At 38.1% G+C, this 13,786-nt stretch overlaps 1 pseudogene; it reads right to left on the bottom strand.

Annotated features, from left to right (window-relative positions):
- Positions 1-11,917: 11,917 nt before the first annotated feature.
- LOC100724804 (uveal autoantigen with coiled-coil domains and ankyrin repeats-like) lies at positions 11,918-13,538 on the bottom strand (annotated as a pseudogene).
- Between the last annotated feature and the right edge of the window lie 248 nt (positions 13,539-13,786).

Raw genomic sequence — 13,786 nt, 5'->3', positions numbered from 1 at the left:
AGAAAGAGATAACAATCTTAAATATATATGCACCAAATTACAGAGCACCCAGATATACAAAGCAAGTATTAACAGAAATGAAAAGTCAAATAAGCAATAACACAATTATAACAGGAGTGCTCAACACACCATTGACACCAAGGGACACATCAACCAGACAGACAATCAGCAAAGAAATAACAGAATTGAATCACACCTGTGAACAAATGGACTTGATATATGTATACAGAGTGTTCCATCCAAAAACATCAGAATATACATTATACTCAGCAGTACATGGGACCTTATACAAAATAGACCATATACTAGCCCACAGAACATATTTAAATAAATGCAAAACAAATGAAATTATCCCATGTATGTTATCAGATCATAGCACAATGAAACTAGAAATTAATGATAGAAGAAACTACAAAAAACCCACAAACACATGCAAATTGAATAATACACTCTTGTGCAATCAGTGGGTCACAGGGGAAATTAAAGAAGAAATTAAACAATACCTACAAGCAAACAAAAATACAAATACAACTTACCAGGGATGTAAGGGGTAGAGAATTCATGAACAGGAATCAAACCACATGGGAAATACTTTCCCAAATCAATAACTGGAATTACGTATTATTAAAAAGTTTCTGCATGTCAAAAGAAATCTCTAGCATACAGAAAAGAAAACCCACAAACTAGGAGAAAATTCTTAGTGAACTGTCCCTCAGACAAAACACTTCATCTAAAATACATAAATAATTTAAAAAATCAAATGGCCAAATTTCAAAGAGCCAATCCAAAAATGATCAGCTGAGATGAATGCACAGTTCTCAGATGAAGACAAATGGCAAATAAATACATGAAAAAATATTCATCATCATTACTCATTAGAGAAATACAAATTAAAACCACACTGAGATTCCATCTCACTCCTGAAAAATGCCCAGGATCAAGAAAACTACCAACAACAAATACTGGAGAGACTGTGGGGAAAAAGGAACTCTTCTGCACTTTTGGTAGGAGTGTAGACTTGTACAACCGTTGTGGATATTAGTCTTGAGATTTCTCAAAAAGCTGGGATGGGAAGTCCCATTTGACCCAGCTATTCCACTTCAAGGCATATCCCCAGAAGAACTGAAAACAGCATACCACAGTGATATATGTGCACCCATGTTTATAGCAAAACAATTTGTAATAGCCAGATATTGGAAACAACCTAAGTGTCCATCAACTGTTTTTATACAATGGAGTACTACTCAACTATAAAGAATAATCACATTGAGATATTTATAAATAAATGGACACGACTTGAGACCATACTCATAAGCAAAATAAATCAAACTCACATATATAAATATCGTATAGTCTTCCTAGTGTAAGAAATGGTAAGAGTACATAAGGTTTTATGGTAATCACGATTCCTCATTACATTGCTTTGAAGCCTTATAATGTTTCCATTCATTAGCTGGAATGGTTTTATCCTGGGTTGTTTGAATTTATAATGTGTGATGGTATAAACAGCCATTTTGAAGAAACCAAAACATTGTAATAGCCAGTACTGATTTAATATCATCTTGTTTTGAAGTCCTACCATACGTTTGTTCTTCTGTTTCCATTGAATTCTACCATGTAATATCTTATTGGGTTTTATTATGTGCAGTAGTAGAAACAAATTTTCATGGACAATAAGATAATATAGTAACGATTGTTTATTTTCTGTTATTTGGGTCTGAATGCCCTGCAATACTTTCATTCTTTTTAATGATATTATACTATTTTGTTATGTTTGATACTGTCGTATATAAAGTTATGCTCAGTTATTTCAAAAGAAAGGGATGTTATCGTAGTTATAGTTAATTACGGGTCATCTTGTGGTGAAATACTGTGTTGCTTACATTGTTCTGATATGCTCTGCTTTGTTCTGTCCTTTTTTGCTTTAATCTCTTTAAAATAAACAAAAACTTATAGTACAAAAAGAAAATTGAGTGTATATTGCAATTCCTTTTAATGAACAGTAGATATTTTAGAATTGCACACACATATTCATACCCATATCATTTAATTATTATGCTAAGCCTATTGTTGAGACAAGGTAGGCATTATCTTCCCATTTTTTGAGGCACTTTCCTGCCATGTAGTAAACTTAACTTCGAATTCACTATGTAGCCTATGCTCGCTTGGAACTTTCAGCAACCCTCCTGTCTCAGCCTCCTGAGAGCAGGGATTAGAGGCAGCACCACAATACCTGCATTGTCCTCACTTCTTTGAAACAGATGCAATAATGTTTAATAAATTATTATTTTTTTCTCCCTGCTGGACTGGGGATGAGGCCTGAGTCCTCACACTGAGCTGCACCTTCAGTCTAATAAATTGTATCTTTGGGTTGAAAAGCAAACAGATGGAAGCCCAAGTTTTCCAGCTCCTGTTCTTGAGTTCGTTTTTTCTCTAAGTCAGAAAGTATGCATTGAGGAGTTATTCATGTCTCCACAAGATCTCTGACTCCAAACTATGACTTCTTAGAAATCATGACCAGCAGGGACAAAGGCTCCTGAATACCTATCTGGAGTAGGAAAAGGTGAGTGATGTGTCCAGGGTTGCTTCCTAGCATTTTCTCTCCAAAGCCGTTAGATTCCTACAGTGAAGACAGATGTGTATACCAGTCCTCCATACCAAACACAGGTCCCGCAGAACTAGGAGATACTTGTGTATTTATGGCAAGATATATGCTTTAGATACACTATTATTCATTAGTCTTTTACAGAAGTATCTTGCTATCCAGCCATTTGATAAGCTGTTTTATTTCAAACGTTACTGTAATTGCACTTTATTGATCCCATAGAATATAATTTATAATCTCCTCGTGCTGCATGAGACATTGCAGACTAGTTTTCACAGTACTTCCAACAATACAAACGTAAGGAAGTCTGCATCTCTTAGCCTCCGTTTCACTGTTTGTAAAACAGGAATGTTAGTAGTACTTTCCATAAGGTTATAGGAACACTGGATGGATATACATAAAGAAGTATCAAACATATGATAATTGCTTAACATATATTATTTTTAGCTACTATTATCAGTGCTCACAGTTGAAAGATTTACTGCTTAGCCAAGATGCTATTGCTGACTCTGATTTTCAGCCCAGGGATTTTAACTACTCAGCTCTCATATGCAGGAAAGTAATTGTATTTGGAAATGAGACTGAAGCAGAGGGTCAGTGTAAACGAAGTTAGAATAGTGAGCATAAGAAAAGAAAAAAAATTTCAAAAATCCTTACGTGATGATGGACACAGTGACTGGATTCAGTGAAAAGAAATACAAGCTAATGAGCCTTAGGGCAGAAAGAAAAGAACAAGGACGGGGGTGATTATCATTTGGCTCACTTGCTTCTAAACATTAAACCAGTGGCGGATGGAGAGAATACTGAGTGCTAACACACATCAGAGACCGTCCTTGCTGCTAGGAAATCACAGAGCACGTGGGGAGGCAGTGAGGGTAGATGTGGCGACTGGACAGGGAACAGGCAGGGGACCTCAGCACGGAGTTTTAACAAGAAAACCCCGAGACAGTTTTCAAATAATAAGAAATAAAAAAGAATGGTCTTACAGATTAGTGTCTAAAGGGAAACAATAATGAAGACAGCATAAGAAAGTGCTTCTGTAAGTTTTGGCTTACGGACGTTTAGGCATCTGTATCCCTTGATCGTGGTGACTTTTGATACACTTTTTCAAATAGTATAACTTTGCAAAAGACAGATCCACTATCATTATCTATCGTGTTTCACTCGTACATGTCAATATCTCATTCATTTGTCCATAACTGTGTAGTATTATGACCCGAAATCAAAGAGGAGGATATTTGATGATAGCTCACACTGCTGGGGATTGCCTGGGTGATTGTTAGATTCACTGGTCTGTATGGAATTCAACTGGGCTGAGGAATGGAATCAGCTTATAGAGTTAAAGTATTTTCACCTCCTTTCTGGTGTGAATTTTTAATCCATGGTTTTCTTTCTAAAACTGTGGTTTCAAGGAAGTGTTTTAAGAGATCAGAGGCAGAAACTGCAAAGCTTCATCTTCTTGGTTTTGCATTTGTCAGCTTTCTGTCACTATACAGGTACATGAGATAATCTGCTTATCCAGTGAAAAGGATCCTGTTGGCTCACAGCTCTGGAGGTGCCAGTCCATGGTAGATTGGCCCCACTACTTTTGCACTTATGGTTAGGCAGCATATCACGGTGGGGGTGGGTGCTGGAACAAAACTACTCATAGCATGGCTTAGAAGTGAAGAAAGGGGAAGGAAGCAAGAAAACAAGTTTCGGACTTCCGGGAGAACATGGCGGACAGATAACAGCAACTACCGGAGGCTCTCTGAAAGACTCGGCTCAGAAGTCAGGAATGATGCGGACTAAGGAGACATGAGCCGGTAGAGATATGCTCTGCTGACTCAGGAACGAACTGGGCTGAGAGAAACCAACTTGTAATGCAGTCCTGGTGCTAAAATAGGAACAGAAAAGTCTCAGTGTGGAGGCTGGACCCCGCGCCATTGGAAACCGCAGTTTGGATTTCCCGCCGCTCGGTGGCTGACTGCCTCCACAGCGGCTTGGCAAGGAGAGACACACAGAAGCTCTGGGAATGGGAGTCTGCGAACGGAGTCGAAAAATAGGACGGACAAGGAGGCGTACACTGACTGGTGGCGAGGTGAGTGAGAGAAACTGACACTCCACCACAGTTTGACTCCAGCGGAGGACTTTCTGGGCTCAGGCAGTCCTGTAAGAGCAGGGCGCTGTGGCGACTCCAGCCACACATTCCCCTCTCGGACGGGATTGGTGAAAAGTGCCTGGCCTGGGTGACACTACGGGCGGACTTGGTAGGCTGGCCTAACCCAGATCCCAGAGCCTGACGGTGGCCAGAGGGGCGACTGACTCCCGCTTAGGCTGCCTAGTCCGTAACTCCCTGGTGCACAGCGGTGGGCGGGAACACCTAGCCAGCGCAATTTGATCAGGCTGTGGCTGACAGGCAGGGAAGCTGGGCCTCCTATGTAAGCTTGCATATATATAAGGAACAGAGAATATGGGGAAGGGAAGCAACAAGAAAGGCTCCTCGGCCCCCAATTCTGAGAAACAGGCAATAGCGGACACTGCACCAATAGACATTAAGCGCCATATAGAGAGCCTCATAGACCAATTCAGGAATGAAGTTATCAATGACCTGAAGCTAGAAGTATGCAGAATAGTTAGAGAAATGCTAAGCACCACCCCCAAAAAAAACAGATGGTGGAACGGAAGAACAGAAAAAGAGGGGAGAATTGTTTGATGGAGAAAACAGAGAAAGCATAGAGTATGTGAAGCAGGTTCAAAGGGACTATCAAGAAATTAAGAAGTCTATCGAAGACTGGCATAACAGCTTGAAAGAAACTAAGGACAGACTATCTGAACTGGAGGGCAGACTTGTAATATGGGAGAATGAAATGAAAAACTTCTTAAAAATAACAAAGAAACAAACAGCAATAATACAAAGACAAGAAGATGATAAGAGGAGCCATAACTTAAGGATTAAGAACATAAAAGAAGTAGGGACACAAACAAGTGAACTACAAAAGCTACTCACAGAAATAATCCAGGAGAATTTTCCTAATTTAGCAAAAGGTAAAGATACTCAGATGTATGAGGCATAAAGGATCCCAGCTACCTACAACCCTAACAGAGAAACACCCAGGCATATAATAATAAAAATTCCAGAAATTCAATACAAGAACAGAATATTAAAAGCTGTAAAAGACAAGAAACAGTCCACTTACAAGGGAACACCCATCAGAATTACAGCAGATTTCTCTGCACAAACCATCAAATCACAAAGAGCATGGGGGGAAATAATTCAAGCTTTGAAAGATAATAATCTCCAGCCAAGATTGAGATATCCTGCACAACTGTCCCTGGAAATGGATGGAAAAACAAGGTGCTTCCAGGATAAAGAGGAACTGGGGGAATTTGCAACCACCAATTCAACCCTACAGAAAGTATTGCAGGATATTCTAAAAAAAAGAAAAATACAAAGACCCAGAAATAGTGGCGGGGAGGCCACAACGAATGGAGCAGAGAACAAAATGAAGAAGACAAACTGACAGCTACTGACAGAAAAAGAGCTCAACAGAAATGAGACAGAGAAGATTGGATGATAGGAACAGCTATTTTGGAGAAAATGACATCTTAATAGGTAATACTGATTTAGTATCATCTTGTTTTGAAGTCTCATCTAGCTTTTGTTCTTCTGTCTCAAATGGTCTAAACAGGTTGTATCTTATTGGATTTTATTATGTACGATAGTATAAGCAAAAACCTTTTAAAGACAAGGAGATTATACAGAAACCATTGTTAATTTTCTGTTAGTCGATTCTAAATACTCTGTAATGCTGTCATTCTCTTAAATGGTTTTACATTGTTTTGATATACTTAATGCTACAGTATACGAAGTTGTACTCAAGGACTTCAAGGAAAGAGTCAATATGGTAACTACTTTTGGGTCGGAATTATCTGGTGGTGAAACATTATTCTGCTTAAATGGTTATGTTTTGATCTGCGCTGTTTCGCTGTTATGCCCTCTTTTTTCTCAATCTCCACTCCATTATTTACTTTTTTATTTTTATCCATTTAATTAAAGGGAAAAAATAGCAGGATATAATATAGTAACCCACTTTGACTTTCTATTACCTTGATTCGAAGCCCTGTATTACTCTCACCATCTTGTTTTTAACTGATGTTCCCCTATTCTGTTTTGCTGGATAGTATCAGGTTCGAAAGTTTAGGCATCAGCTGTGAAGATAATGAGATTCATTATAACGCCCATTCTCATTGACTTTTATCTACTTTTGAAGACCTATAATGTCTCCAATGTTTTGGTTTTGTCAGTTTTGTTCTTTACTGTTTTGTTCAACTGTATTATAACTAACGATATAGGCAATTCTATCAGAGATAGCGGGAGGCATTATGGTAACCATTGTTGATCACCTTGTATTATGTTTTTATGTTATCTATTATGTCCACCCTTTTGACTTGACCGATTCTGTTCTGTTATGTCTCATTTGGTTTGGTTTTACTCTCTTCCAAAAAAGCAATAAGAACCGTGGGAGCAATGAAACCCAAAATGTGTAATAGTCATTGTACAAAAGAGAGGAAAAGAAAGTGCTCTAAACTATATAACTGCATGTATATTTAAGTGTATAAGATAGAAAATGATATCACAGAGTTTTATTGGATCATTGAACAGAACTGTTTGCAGTATCATGGTTGGAATGTCCACTCTACAAGCTTTAATTTTGTGACTTGAACAATTATTTCTAAGATGGCAATATGTAATCCATTAACTAATGATTTCCTACTGTTTATTTTTTTCTTCTGTAAATCTGTATAACTTGTACCCTTTCACTGTTTTTTTTTTCTTTACTCCTTAAATAAAAAGTTTTTTAAAAAAAAGAAAACAAGTTTCCACAACTCCCTCTGAGTGCACACCCAAGTGACTGAAAGGATACATTCAAATGCTGATACCCCAATGGTTTAATTTCCACCACAGGCCAACACTGCAGTGCCAAGCTGGGAACCAAGTCTTTAACACATGTGGCTGTTTAAGACACCTGAGATCACTGCCCATTGTTAGGACAAAATGCTCAATGCTCATGACTTACAGAAGGGAGCTTCTTTTTGTTTCAGAATTTCAGGGGGTTCGATCTCTGCAGATCAGCTGGTTCTAATGCAGAAATGGCACGATGGAAGGTCGTGGCAGGGAAAAGCTACTCAGTTTATGGCAGTAAGAAAGGAGATTGGAAAGAGAGAAAGTGGGGTGTGTGGGAGAGAGAGAACACAAAAACACAGTCTTCTAGATCAGACCTCCATGTCCCGCTCTTCAAGGAAGCCCTGTCTCCTAACAGCACATTGAGCTGTGGACTTTTCCTTGGGCTGATCCATGAATGAGGTTCATAGATCCAACCACCTTCAAAAAGCCCACCTCTGAGCACATGAGATTCATGGGACATGTTAGTCTAAACCCATAATAAGATACAAACCAGAAGAATTACATGGTAACAGCTGTAAAGTATTGCAGTCTTGGCTTTCAATTTAGCACTGTTAAGTAACTGATTAAAGAGACTTCTCACTGGTCTTCACTTCTTTTGTGTGTTACACAATGTAACAACCTGCTCAATCCCTGGGAAATCTTGAATCCTATGACCATGGCATCTCCCTCAAGATAAATGGCATTGGGCCTCCTCCTATATACTTTCTTTTAAATTATAACATGAAAAAAGAAACAAGGTGACTTTGTAAATCTAGCAGTGAAGGATCTGAATTCAAGATAGAGTAAAACGAATACACATGGTTTCATTTTATCTCTGTTTTCCACATTTAAAGAATTAAAGATTGAGGGAGGAGAGAGGCATGAAGGTGAAAATAAAAAGAATTCAACTGTGTTATGTCAGTGTTCCAACACCCCAAGGTGAATGTAATCACCGTGTACTGCAAACATAAAAACAGATTAAAGAAAAAGAATTAAAGATTATCCTTATAGATCTGGTAGATCCCATCTCAGAATTCTTTGCAGGTTTTCTCTCCTACTTATTATTAGGGCTTGCTGGTGTCATAGTTGTCACTAGCAACATAAACATGGGAATTTTCTATTAGTACATGTTCGTAGTGCACAAAGTTTACATTGAGCTGAGAGAGTAGGTAGGTGTATGTACATAATTCATCTTGATTTTTAAAATTCCTCTTCCCCTCCCTACCCCTTCCAACCCCAACTGCAAATCCCCTTTCTCCATTTTCATTAGTATTGTGATTTTCAGTTCATGTTTGTGGCATATAATGTTCACATCCCTTGTGCTATTTAATGCACTCTACATGACACATCTTAGTCCTCAAAGCCTCCAGGCTTGACCTCTAGGACTTCTTCCCATTTGCAAAAGATCTATCTCCCTGTGTCCTATCAGCCCTTCACATTGTGACTTGTTTGTACTTGTCTTATCCAAATCAGAAATACTGTACAGTATGTATGCTAGTGTCTAATTTAGTTCATTTAACATTATATTTTCTAGGTGTATCCATTTTCCTACATGTCTCTCTCAAATTTAAATTTTCTTTACCCATTTGCTGTTGGTGGGCATGCAGGTTGCATCCAGGATTTAGCTACCATATATTGTGCTGCTATAAACATGGATCACACATGTAACTCTAATATGATCTTTCAGAAGGATGCCTAGGAGGAGAATTTCTGATTTTAGTTCTTGAGACATCTTCATACTGATTTCCTAATCAGTTGTATTAGTTTACATTCCCACCAATAAAGTAGGAGGGTTCTTTTCTGGATTGCTGCCATACTGGGATTTGTTGTGTTTTGATGTTTGCTATGCTTTCTGGTATAAGATGAAATTTGCATGTAATTTGCATTTCTCTAATGGCCAGAAATTTTGAACATTGTTCATATGTTTACTGGCCATTTGTACTGGAGCGGCTTATTCATTTCACTGGCCCATTTCTTTTCTTTTTTAGTATATTTCATACTGTTATTTTCAAAGTACTTGTTCAGATTACAAAGTTTAGGCACAAAGATCAAATAATCAATGAAAGCACAAAGTGTTCAACTATTCTTTCTGATGAACAGAGATTAGTAGTATAATTACCTATTATGTGTGTACACATTTACTCTTTTACATTCTTTCTTTTCTCCTTTCCTCTGTTCCAGTTATATTTTTCTTTCAAACATTTTCTTTCCCTTTCATTTTCACAATATATATTGTACAACTTGAATCTCATTTACTCTTTCAGATTTTTTATACTAGGGAGACAATATGATATTTACACATATGAGTCTGATTTATTTCACTTCTGAGAATGGCCATGACCTGTATCCATTCATCTATAAAAGCCTCAAGTTTATCTTTCTGCATAGCTGAGTAATACCCGGTTGTATAAAAATATCACATCTTTTTATCCGTTATGTCATTAATGGGCATTTGGGTCACTTCAAGACTTAGATGCTACAAATTGTGCTGCTATAAGCATGGGTGCACATATTGCTGCGGCATGATGATTTGAATTCTTCTGGGAAAATATCCAGAAGAGAAATGGCTAGATTGAATGGGACCTCCAGCCCTAGTTTTTTTGAGGAATCTCCACACTGGTTTCTACAGTCCTTGCACCAGTCTATACTCCCACCAACAGTGGAGAAGGGTTCCTTCTTCCCCACAGCCCCACCTGCATCCGCTGTTGGTTGATTTCTTGATGATAGCCATTCTTTCTGGAGTGAAATGGAATCTCAGCTTTGTTTCAACTTGAATTTCTCAAATGACCAGTAATGTTGAACATTTTTTAATGAATTTATTTGCTATTTGTGTTTCTTCATTTGAGAAGTGAGTGTTTATCACACATGCTCATTTTTTGATTATGTCAATGAATTTGAAGGATCTGAATTTTTTCAATTCTTTATGTGTCCTAGATATAAGTTTTATCTGAGGGAATGTTAAGTAAAATTTGTTTCCATTCTGTGGATTTTCTTTTCACTCTGTTGGTGATTTCTTTTGAGTTGCAAAAGCTTTGTAATAAGATGAGATAACAATTGTTGATTCTTTGAAATACTTTGAAATTGATTGTTTCATTGTGTTTTATTCATGAACTCTTTGCCTGCCTCTATGTCCTCAAGATTTCTACCTACCTTTTCTTGGGGCATATGCAGTTTTTCTATTTGACTATTTTGATCTTTGACCCATTTTTATTTTAGTTTAGTACATGGTGATAGACATGGGTCTAGTTTTAGTTTTCGGCATGTGGAAAAACAATTTTTCCAGCACCATTTCTTAAACAGGCTATCTTTCTTATAGTGAACAAGTTTGACCCCTTTTTCATTATGGAGACTGACCTGTAATTCTCCTTTTTGATTGGATCTGTCTCTGGTTTTAGTATAGGAGTAATATTCACCTCCAGAAATGAGTTAGGGAAAACTGATTCCCTTTCAATTTCATTAAAGAGTTTGAGGATTAAACTGTTTAATCCTCAAATCTTCTCCAAATTAAATCTTCTCTAAGTTAAATATTCTCTAAATTTCTTGTTGAATTCTGCTATGAATCCATCAGGACCTGAGTTTTTCTTTGTCAACAAGTTTTTAATTATGTTTTGAACTTTAGTAACTGATACTGGGTTACTCAAAATTTTTATACCTTCTTATTTTAGCTTTGATAATTCATGCATTTTTAGGAATCTGTCTATTTCTTCTGTATTTTCAGCCTACACAAATAAAGATTTTCAAAGCAGATATTCAAGATCTGAATTTCCCCAATAACTGTAGTAATTTCACATTTTTCATTGCACAACTTTGAGTTTTTTCTTTTCTTGATAAGATTGGCTAGGAGTTTATCAGTTTTATTTATTCTTTCGAAGAACCAGCTCTTTGATTCATTAATTTTTGTATTGCTTTCTTAGTCTCAATTGCATTAAATTCTACTCTGATCTTTGTAATTTCCACCCTTCTGTGAGCTTTGGTCATGCTTTTCACTTCCTTTTGTAGAAGCTTGAGGTCCACCATTAGGTTGTTTACTTGTGCTCTTTCTGTTTTCCTGATGTGAGAACTCACTGCTATCTATTTCCCTCTTAGGACTACTTCCCTTGCATTCGCAGGTTCTGGTATGTTGCATTTTCACTTTCATTAAATGGTAATTATTGTTTAATTTCTTTTTTAACTTGATACACTGGTTGTTCAGGAGGGTGTTGTTTAGTTTCCATGTGTTTATGTAGTTTTTGCAGTTTCTTTTGCCAATTTCAGTGCATTATGGTCAGATAATATGCATGAGATAATTTCAGTTCTGTTGTGTTTAGTAAAGCCTGTTCCATGAGCTAGTATATGATCTATTTTAGAGTACATCCCATGTGCAGCTGAGAAGAATGTGTTGTTTATTATTTTCCAACCAGCCTGCCTTCATCCATCAGCTCTTCTTCTAACATCTCATTTTGTTCACTGTGGTTTTGTAATTTTCCTACATCTGCCAAGGTGCCTCCATACTTTGCTTTCATGTCTTTCAATGGGTCCTTCTGTTCCTCCATGACTCGTTCCTTGCAGATGCTTCACTTGTCAGGTGCTCCCTAAGGTCAAGAAAACAGATCTGCATCTGCTCCACTGTGCAGTCGTTTTCCTACAACCTCTTCTGCCCATCTTTTAAGGCATCTTCTAACTGCTTTATCTGCTCATCTGAGTCCTCCTGGGCTCTCATATTCTGAGGCTAAAGCTTTGCACTTGCCACCTTGTGAGCCAGTTCATTTTGGAGCTAAAGCAGGCTCTATTTTGCTGAATCACAGAAACTCTGCATTCCTTCTAGCTCTTTCTTTAAAATCTCATTTGCTGAGTGTGAGGTTTGATTGGGTACCACCAGGGGTCTTAACACAGACCTATTCTGCACGTGGGCTGGCATCCGCGGGGAAGTGCACTGTGATTCCCTCATACACATTTGACCTTGTTTGAGCACATCTTCTTTTGGGCTACTGAAGTGGACTTCCTGATCCTAAATGATCACTCTCAAAATACTTAAATCTATTTTTCAGAGCCTCAATGGTCTTTAAGCTTTCTTCATGTTGCTTTTCTTTAACTTCTAAAAGGGTCTTCAGCTTTTCTCTCTCACTTTCCAAATCATCAGCAAGCACTACTTCCTTATTCAGCTGTAACTGTAGACCACTGACTTTATCCAACAGTACTCTTTGTTCTTGCTGAATTTTTCTCAACCTCTCTTTCAGATCTCCACTTTCAGCCTTCAATCCTGAGTGTTTTGATGCTCCTCATGACTGGATTTCATGTTGGCTTCATCTTGCCGGATGTCAAATTCAGCTGTTGCAAAGATGGTTCTTTCTTCCAAAGTGCTCTCCTTTACTGTACTTCTCACTGCAGTCTTTAGTAAGGTTAGAATATCCAGATTGACACCAATTCATGTGTAGTAGTAACTATCATGGCCAACGGCATCCATCCAACTTATATCTGCACCATTTTTAATTAAGGCTTCTACCACATCTCTACAACCATACTCACAGTCTAGCATGAGAGCAGTTCTGTATCGTTTGTGTCTGGAATTGATACTCGCCCCTCTGTCAGCAGTTGACATACTGTTGGCCTGCACAGCTAAGTACCCAGGGCAAGTGGTGTCCACTCATCTATGTCTTTGGTATTCACAGAGTCCCCATGGTCACAGGGCAGCTGGATGCTGGAAGGACAGTCCACCATTGTTGCATCATGAAGCACAGTCCTTCCATGCAGGGCCATAGGTTCAACGGGACAATTATCCTGCAGAAGTATTTGTAGGCGTGATACTTGTCCACACTTAGTGGCCAGGTGAAAGCATATTTCTCCCTCCAGAGTCTCTGGTGTAATACCAATTCCATGTATGAGGATGGCATTCAAACACTCAGGATTCCCCTTGGAGATCACAACACGAAAGGCAGATCTGCCTTCCCACCTGGTTCATCTTTTTGCAAGGATGGAAGACACTTTTTCTACATCTTCTCTTTCTGCAGCTTTCATCAATCAGTCTTCATATTTTTCCAATCTGGTGGCAGTGGTGGAGGTCAATGTCCTAGGTGTGGGTGTGTCCCGCCTCCTCAGTAGGGATTTGAGGTTCTTCAGGCCAAGTAATCAGCAGAGCCACTCCGAGAGGGAGCAAAAACAACTTTGAAACTGCACAAGTATTTGAGAAAATTTTCCATTATTTAAAAAAAATAAATCCCTTAAAAAAAGAACAAATCAAAATATGGATACTTTCAGAAGAACTGTCTTCTTACAGG

The sequence above is a fragment of the Cavia porcellus genome, unplaced genomic scaffold, assembly GCF_034190915.1.
Source record: "Cavia porcellus strain 051 isolate PalLab524CR breed Dunkin Hartley unplaced genomic scaffold, mCavPor4.1 scaffold_9, whole genome shotgun sequence".
NCBI classification, from domain to species: Eukaryota; Metazoa; Chordata; class Mammalia; order Rodentia; family Caviidae; genus Cavia; species Cavia porcellus.
Note: the sequence above shows the minus strand (reverse complement) of the source record. Positions and strands in the feature narration are given on the sequence as shown.